Source organism: Scatophagus argus, chromosome 1 (assembly GCF_020382885.2).
Source record: "Scatophagus argus isolate fScaArg1 chromosome 1, fScaArg1.pri, whole genome shotgun sequence".
NCBI classification, from domain to species: domain Eukaryota; kingdom Metazoa; phylum Chordata; class Actinopteri; family Scatophagidae; genus Scatophagus; species Scatophagus argus.
In genome coordinates, this window is record NC_058493.1 from 9,886,453 (window position 1) to 9,894,465 (window position 8,013).

Genomic DNA, 8,013 nt, shown 5'->3' on the forward strand with positions numbered 1-8,013 from the left:
ACTCAGTAACACCAAAGAAATACCATCTGTTGTAGGGAACATACAGGAACTACTGCAGCAATCGTGTTTTAATAAAATGTCAAGGTCTAATTGTTTGCTTTGATGGTGTGCCACTACCTTTGTTTTACATATCTATCTACTAGTAGGAAGACCACTTCGTATATTACATTATAAGAAGCTCTATCCACTAAACCTGGATCACTGATTTTATGTAAGTGGATAAAATCAGTGAATCATTCTAGGAAACATACTAATTCGCTCTTATGTATGTACAGTAAATATAAAGCTACTGCCATTTGCCAGCTGGCATGTAGTGAAAACTGGAAGCGGCGGGAAACATATAGCATCACTAAAGCCTGCTAATTAACACTGTATACCTCTTTGGACAGTGCCAGATTGGCTGTTTTACAGTCTTTATGCTAAGCTAAGCTAACTGACTGGTTGTGGTGGTTTACCATAGATACAAGAGAATGGTATCAGGCTTTCATCTAACACTAGACAGGAAAGCCGAGTATTACATCACAGTGTTTCCCAAAATTACTATTACTAATTATTAAAAACTATTCCTATTACCAATGAGAGATATTTAGAGAAATTAGATTTTTATATTTTTTATCATAGTGATTATTGCTTGGTTAGAAGTTGTATTTACACCTGCAATTGTAAAAATACAGCATATAGTATAGTAAAGGAATACTGATTCTGATAAAGCGGCATAGAGATTTGACATGCCCTGATATTATACATCAAATGACTACATTTACATTTTAATGCCAGATCTGTGTGGGACCACATTCCCTCTGCTTCACTAGTGCAGATCACCCCTCCTCCAGCAATACATCACTCTTTCCTCTTCGCTAATTAGGTCTCATTCAGTCCTCAATACTCTTGATTGACTTCAGTGCTCGAAAAGCTGCAAACACACAGAAACTCCTGTCCTCTATGAGAGTCCTTACTCTTTTGTGCTTTAAACAACAAACAACAATGTTCCTCAGCTAACCAACATTCTTTGCTGGTTTGTTACTCCTGTTAATTTCCATAAACATCTGACATACATTTTCACAATGCACGTAACTGATGTCTTTTGATCTTTTATATCTCTTCTTGTCCTGTAGCTCTCCCTTCCAAACAGAGGAGAACTGAGTAAAGGTGACTTAGAGGGGCACATTACACAAAATGATGTGATGAACTAGATGCAGGGTTTCAAGTTTATTTTATTTTATTTTTTTTATGTTTCGTGAAGTTAGCTGTTACAATACAATCCACCAAAACAGAAAAATATACAGCCTCCATAAAAGTGAATGGATTTTTATTTATTTATTTGGTTTGATTCTCAAACCAACTAGCATAATCCTATAATCTTTAGCCCACAGTTTTTCCCAGCAGCACATAAATACTGTATAACAGTGGAAATCACACATCCTGATTCTCACCAAAATCTAATCAGCTGATTCCTGGACTGAAGGCTGTCTTTCCAAATGTGATGATGTGGTGATGATTGTAGTATTTTAAGGTATTTCCCAAAGCAGCTGACCAGAAAGAAAACAAAAGCCTTTTCCCACTTTCCACAGAAAAGCTACACTTTGGAATGAGCCTTTTAATTAGCCTGCATCCACTATGCTTTTCTTCTCCTGGCCATTGTGTGGCACTGTGGTGTAGTTGTGACATGTTGCTTTCTCCCTGCTCTGACTGAGGACTAAAATGGTGGACAGACAGGAAAAAGTTGTGTGTTCTTGGTATTTGACTGACGCACTGAAATTTTAATTGTTATATGGCACGACTAACGTGTGAAGAAGTCACATGATATTGGAGGGAGACTGTTTGCACTTTTTGATGAATAAATTAAGAGAATCTTGGCAGTTGGTTCATGTCTGACATCATTTATTTAAAACTATGTATAGTCCAATGAATTCCACTGATAAAATACACTCTCAGTAAGAGGCTTACGTATTTTTCCTTATAATCTCTGCCATCATAATTCCGTAGTCGAATTTTTGGCTTTATGATGACTGAGACTGAAGGATGATTATGAACTAAAGGAATTGCAAGGCACATCTGGCATCTGCAATATACATGGCCAAACACGGACATCATTCCCTGTTTACAATTTCCAGTGGTGTCCTTGATTTCACACAGACAAACCAAGAGGACAGAGCTCAGAGGCCCAGCCTGTCTTACAACGACACCAGTCTCTCCTCTTGCTTGTCTACTGACCTTTTGATATTTCAGTCTGCCTCCTGTGTGTATGTGTTTGTCAGCAATCCTGCAGCATGCAGAGGAGCAGAAGCTGTCTCAGACCACAACACCCTGTGATGGATCAGTGCTCTTACACAATGAAATGAACCTTAAGTGTTTGATTGATTTCTCATTTGCTTTCCTCACCAGTGGTGGAAATATAGTCGGTGCATGTAGCCGTGCCGGGGGCCTCTGGTCTGTGGAGACCTGTGTCATATTCAAGGCATGTTTTTTTGAGCTCAAATGACCCAACAGATGTGGATCAGTATTCGCCTCTATAATTTAGTACAACATAGTATCCTTTGTGTACGTACAATATATGAATGCTGCCAGGGCTTTTGTCTGCTACTGTAGTGTTCACATTATATGGAAAATCAGTCCAGGTTCATATGTAAATGCTGCATGTCACCAAAAGGTATTTGAGCTCATTTATTCCAGTGCACAAAGTGAAAGAAATTGCATTCTTCTGAGAAGGGAATTTAGTGTGGACTTTGTTCAGTTAGATATGCTTGAATGAAGTTTGCTTTTCAAAACAACTCTGAATCCTAAAAAATTTACTGATTTAAATATGAAGCAAGCTGTGAAAAATAACACTTGTCACACGGCTGGAACAGCAGTGATCCTGACCAAATCAAAACTGAACCAAAATTACTTTGGGGGCATTCAGCAGGGCTCATGGTGGTCTAAATTGGCTGACCAATTATGTTTCCTGAGAGGAAATCATAGCATGGGGCAGGTGAAAAAGACATTGTTGAGGAGACTTTAAATTCATGGTTGCTGCCTGTTTTTGATGTGATGTAAGAAAAGCCTCTGTCCAAAATGGCAGTATTACTGTAAGAGTGTGTTGTGTTGTGTGCCTGTCTGAAAAGTTTTTTTCTTTTTACTACTTTTTTCTTGCACATGCAGTAGTACTCGCCTAGACCTGTAAACACACTTTAATGTGTAAAATCAGTGGAGTTTCTCTGCAGGGGTTGCTCACTATAACTGTAAACATCCTTTTGACTTCACCTGTCCATTTTGCCTGGACTTTTTCCATCTTTATCATTAATTCCTGAAACCTTTAAAATTTAGCCACCTATTAAAAAAAGCACCAGAAAATGTGCAAATTTAGATGTGGACTAGATGTTGCAGTTTGTCTCCATCATATCCTCAATATACCTCAATAACTGCGTTGAATTCTTGTGATGTCAGCACTGTATGATTGAGGGTGCATGCTGTCACTGTTCGGTCCTGCTTTTTTTTGGGTCACTGTGGTTATCTCCTGCTGTGAGGATGCAGTTGAAATAGAATTGGCCTCAGCATGCCAAGATATGCTGTGGCATCCATTATATATGCTGCTACCAGCCTTAGGATAGAAAGCCATATGCAGTGAAAGACCTGAATGCATCAACATTCTACCATCAATAACTGCCACTGGTTGATGTATGACTTGTTAATTTATTTATTTTTGTATTGGAAATCCATGTTGCTGTTGCATTTACTCAAACATGTGGTCTGTGGTCGTTATCTTTAAAGCATATTGTGCTTATGTTTTTTCTTCCTGCCTTCTGATAATAAAGTAATAACATGACATGGGTTAAGAGCAGCTGCTTACTCAGAAATGCATTTTTTTCCCCCCAATCAGCCATCTAACACCTGAAATAAATCCCTGTTTGAGTCATTGCTTAACAAATCCTCAGATCTTGTGTGACCAGTTAAGATGGGACCATTGAATACTACTGAAATAGTTGGGCCAATTAAGTCTGATTGCTAGCAAGTTGTATGTTCATAGTTTTTGTGATGGCAGACTTTCTCTGCTGTATTTATGGACTCATTTTTCCTTATTATCGTTCTGCATGAGCTGCTAAGAAATGTGGGATTCATAGAAAATAGCTTTATCTTGCACTATTGGAAGGTGGTGGAAAAAAGTAGCTAATCAGTTGTACATCATGCCAAAGCAAAATCCAGCCTTTGATCAGAAAGATAAAGGGGAAGGGAGAGCAGAGAAATTCAAAGCTGCAGGTCATACAAAATATCTTCAATATAAGGTTATGCAACCTATACGTGTATGAATTATTCAGCTGTTGAATTTAAAAGTACACTGTGCAAGCTTTGTTGTTTTTGACTGCTGTCGTAAAATGATTGCTTACTTCAGTGGAATATTTTTTTCAACCTCTTGCATTTGCAGTTTGAAGAATTTACAGAAGTTACCATAATTTGTATCATAGGAAAACCTGTTAATACCTATAGGTCACTAACCATGTGGATAACACAGCTGAAAAGCTCCTGTCATTTTAAAACACCTAAACCAATCATGTTGGAGTGCTGTGGGCAGCTCAGGTTACATCACTCACTCAATCACTCATGCACACACACACACACACATACACATGCATAAACACCTCTCTCTGTGTGCATGTGTGTGTGACAAGAGTTACTAATTTGGAGGTGCAACTATCGTCCCCACTCTACTGAATAAAAAGCATAGTTTAACCAGCACTGCATTTACATTAGCAGTGAGAGATGGCACTTCTCAAACTGACACTGCGTTTGAAACTGGATGAGGGAATGTCACTCAAAAATATTCTTAATATTCATGCAGACCAGGGAGATTTTTACAAATCCTCTCAAATTGTGCTAGGGAAAGGACATAAAGGTTTAAATTCATAGAAAGATTAGAAGACAAAAAAACATAATCCATAATAACATTTAATCTCATAGTGTTTTTGCTCTGTTTGGTCCCATTACCAGACATCAGTACTTTAACAGTCCGCCCAGTTTTATCTTTATCTTTCAATCTTTTCTTTCCTCACTTCCCCTGCATTCGTACTTGCTAAGGATGCCCTCTCTGTCTCCTTGTGAAATGCTAAGTAGTCGCCCCTCCTTTAACCCTGCCCTTCTCTCAAAAGCTAAAATATCTTTGGTGTGCTGTTTGCCAAGAGCTATAAACAAGTGTAATAGAATTGCAGAGGGGTTAGCAGAGATAGCCGACTGTGCATCTCCCATCACCCCTGGCTCCCCAGCCGTGTGCTAACAAGCTCAGCAGCGTCATTGCAAATTCATAACGAGTCGCACCAATGTGGGTCATCTCTGCTGCCTCTACATCTTCCTCCTTGCCCTTTTTTTTGCACACCTGTTGCCCCTTAGACAAGCATTATTTCTCTCAGCTGTGCTCGAGACTGGGGTAGATAAAATGTATTCTCCTGCAAATCTGCTTCACTCAAAGGGAGAGTAAACGTATCGCTAATGTGTTTGTCACCTGCACAAGAAGGATCGTAATTATAAAGAGCACTCAAAAGTAGGGGATTTTGTAAGAAGAAATACTTAAAAGAAGGCTTTTGAATGCTGCCATTTTTCTAGTGTCAAAACCGTTTGATTTGTTGTGCAACATTGTGAATCCTCTGTACCCTCAGGGGATTCACTCCTTACCTCTAGACGACAGGGCACTGTTGTTATGACAAACCATGCTGTCAACATCAAGAAAGCTGAAACAGCATGTAGGGGGAAAGAACAGACCTATGTCTATACATCTATGTATGTATAGATCTATGTTTACATCTATTTATGTTGGCTTAATGGACTTAAAAAATGAAGTCTGATTTTTTATATTTTTACACAGCTGCCATACAGTGAATGTAATGTAAGTATGTCAGTCACAGGACAGTTGATGCATTTTTTTTTTTCTGTGGTGAGAGTGTATATAAAAGCCATCACTCTATAAAAACATTCTTTACAGTGTGCCTCTGCTGTATATTGGATGATCTGGACAGCAGTAACTGACATGTACTGTATAGACTTGTAAATAATATGCCAACATAAACTTGCAAGAATTATAGTAATTCATCTTTAGTCCTTGTGTTGACAGTAGCGAAAAGGGACATCCTGTACATTAAATGTACACCCGGTTTCTTCATTACATATGAATTTGCTGTGACACAGAACAACCCTTGAGACTGTTTTCTTAATCAGCATCGACAAAGTCCTCACACTACATCAGACCAAACATTCAGGTGCTGGCTAATGATGCCTTTTTAATTCCTCAAGAGGAGTCATTAGCTGTTTCAGATATTTATGGGGTCTGAAGAGCAAGATGTGTTCAGTCAGAGGAGGGGAGGATCTCTCAGATAAATGTGCCAGTGAAAATATGAATATGAAAATGTACTGTGATCCAGGGGCTGAATTATTCAGATCGACCCTGATGCCTACCGCCACTCTTGTTTCATTGCCTAAGGCAGTCCAAGTTCCTCTCTCAATGCCATGGTCTGGAATCTGGCAGGAGACACCAGAGGAAGATTGCTATCTTCTAGTTAGCATTAGTACAGTAGCAGTCAGGATCTGCTGTAAGGATGCAGTCAGCTATAAATGACATGAATCAATGGATCAGTTTATTAGCATCTCAGACTCACTTCACATTCTCACTTCATCAGTGTAAAAGCTGTGTCTTGCTATTCTCCCATGAAAAGATCTGTTTTGTGAAAGTTTACACATTTTTCAAATTCACTGGTTGTATGTTGATGATGCAAACTGTCCACTACTGAATAATTAATAACTGGTCTGCAGTACAAACATAATCCACCTCTCATCTGTGTAAATGTTTTTCTAACCAAGTCTCACATCTAAAATCTATTGAAAATTTTGGTTTAAAGCAAGCCAAGACCCCAAGAGACACAGAGTCAGATCAGAAGCACAAGATTCAATTTAGGAACAACATGAGACGTAAAAGTGTGTGTGTGCGTGTGTGTTTGTGTGTGTGCTTCTAGGAAAAGTGGGAAAAGTTCTGATACATCAGAATCATTTTAGCCTTTGATTGACTTAAATGTTGTCCTTCAGGCTCTGCAAAGCTGTAAAAAGTAGCTTGAGCTAAATCACACCACAATATCTGTAGCGAGATTTAACAGTATATCTTATATTCATTCATTTTTACCAAATGAAGCTGGATAATTAGCCAGCCTAACATAGCTGCTCTGTTAGTTGTTCTACCCCACTGGTCCAGATAGAAATGTCTCAACAACTAATAGATTGATTATTGTAAAAAATGTTCTCATATTCCAGATAGTCCTCCAGACAATGAAGCATTTTTACTTTAATGATATGAGATGGATTTCATATTCCTTAAAGGCAGTGTAAGTGTAAATAACTTTGGCGGCCCTCTTACGTTTCATCTCACACAGTCATCAAAATTTCCATTTGTCAAGTTTTCAGGGTGAGGACCAAATATCTGCAGAACTAATGACATTCCCGTTAATTTTAGGCTGAAACAAATAACAAAAAGAAAACGACCACTATTTTAAAGGTATTTTTAGCACACTATTATAAGAGTTTGTCATTTATGAGTGCCAATTGATATCCCAAATCTTAATGAAACTTGTCCTTATTCCTATCCAGGTCACGTTCACGATACAGGTTAGTGCAACTCCAATCTACAGTCCGAGAGAGCAGATTTCAGGCCAAGCAAGGCCTCAGCTTTCCGATTCTCCCTGCTCTCATCAACACATTACATAGACAGAGTGCTGTGCACCTCTATCCCGCCTGTCCCTCGTCACTGACTCATCACAGCCTCTCAACATGTGTCAGGCTAGCCAGCGGCCTCCATCTGTCTCCCCCTAGAGCCAGCCAGCCATGTCCATCGCACAGAACCACACAGGCAGAGAAAAAGTAATTCCCAAGACAAAGTGCGTTATGCCTTGCAGCCGTTCCCCTTGAAAATGAGAACTCCATTTGGGGAGTGAGGGTAGTTTAGCAGGCAGGCCACTTGCCTGTGTGTCAGAGAGGCTGGGAAACATGGCCCCAGCCATGCAG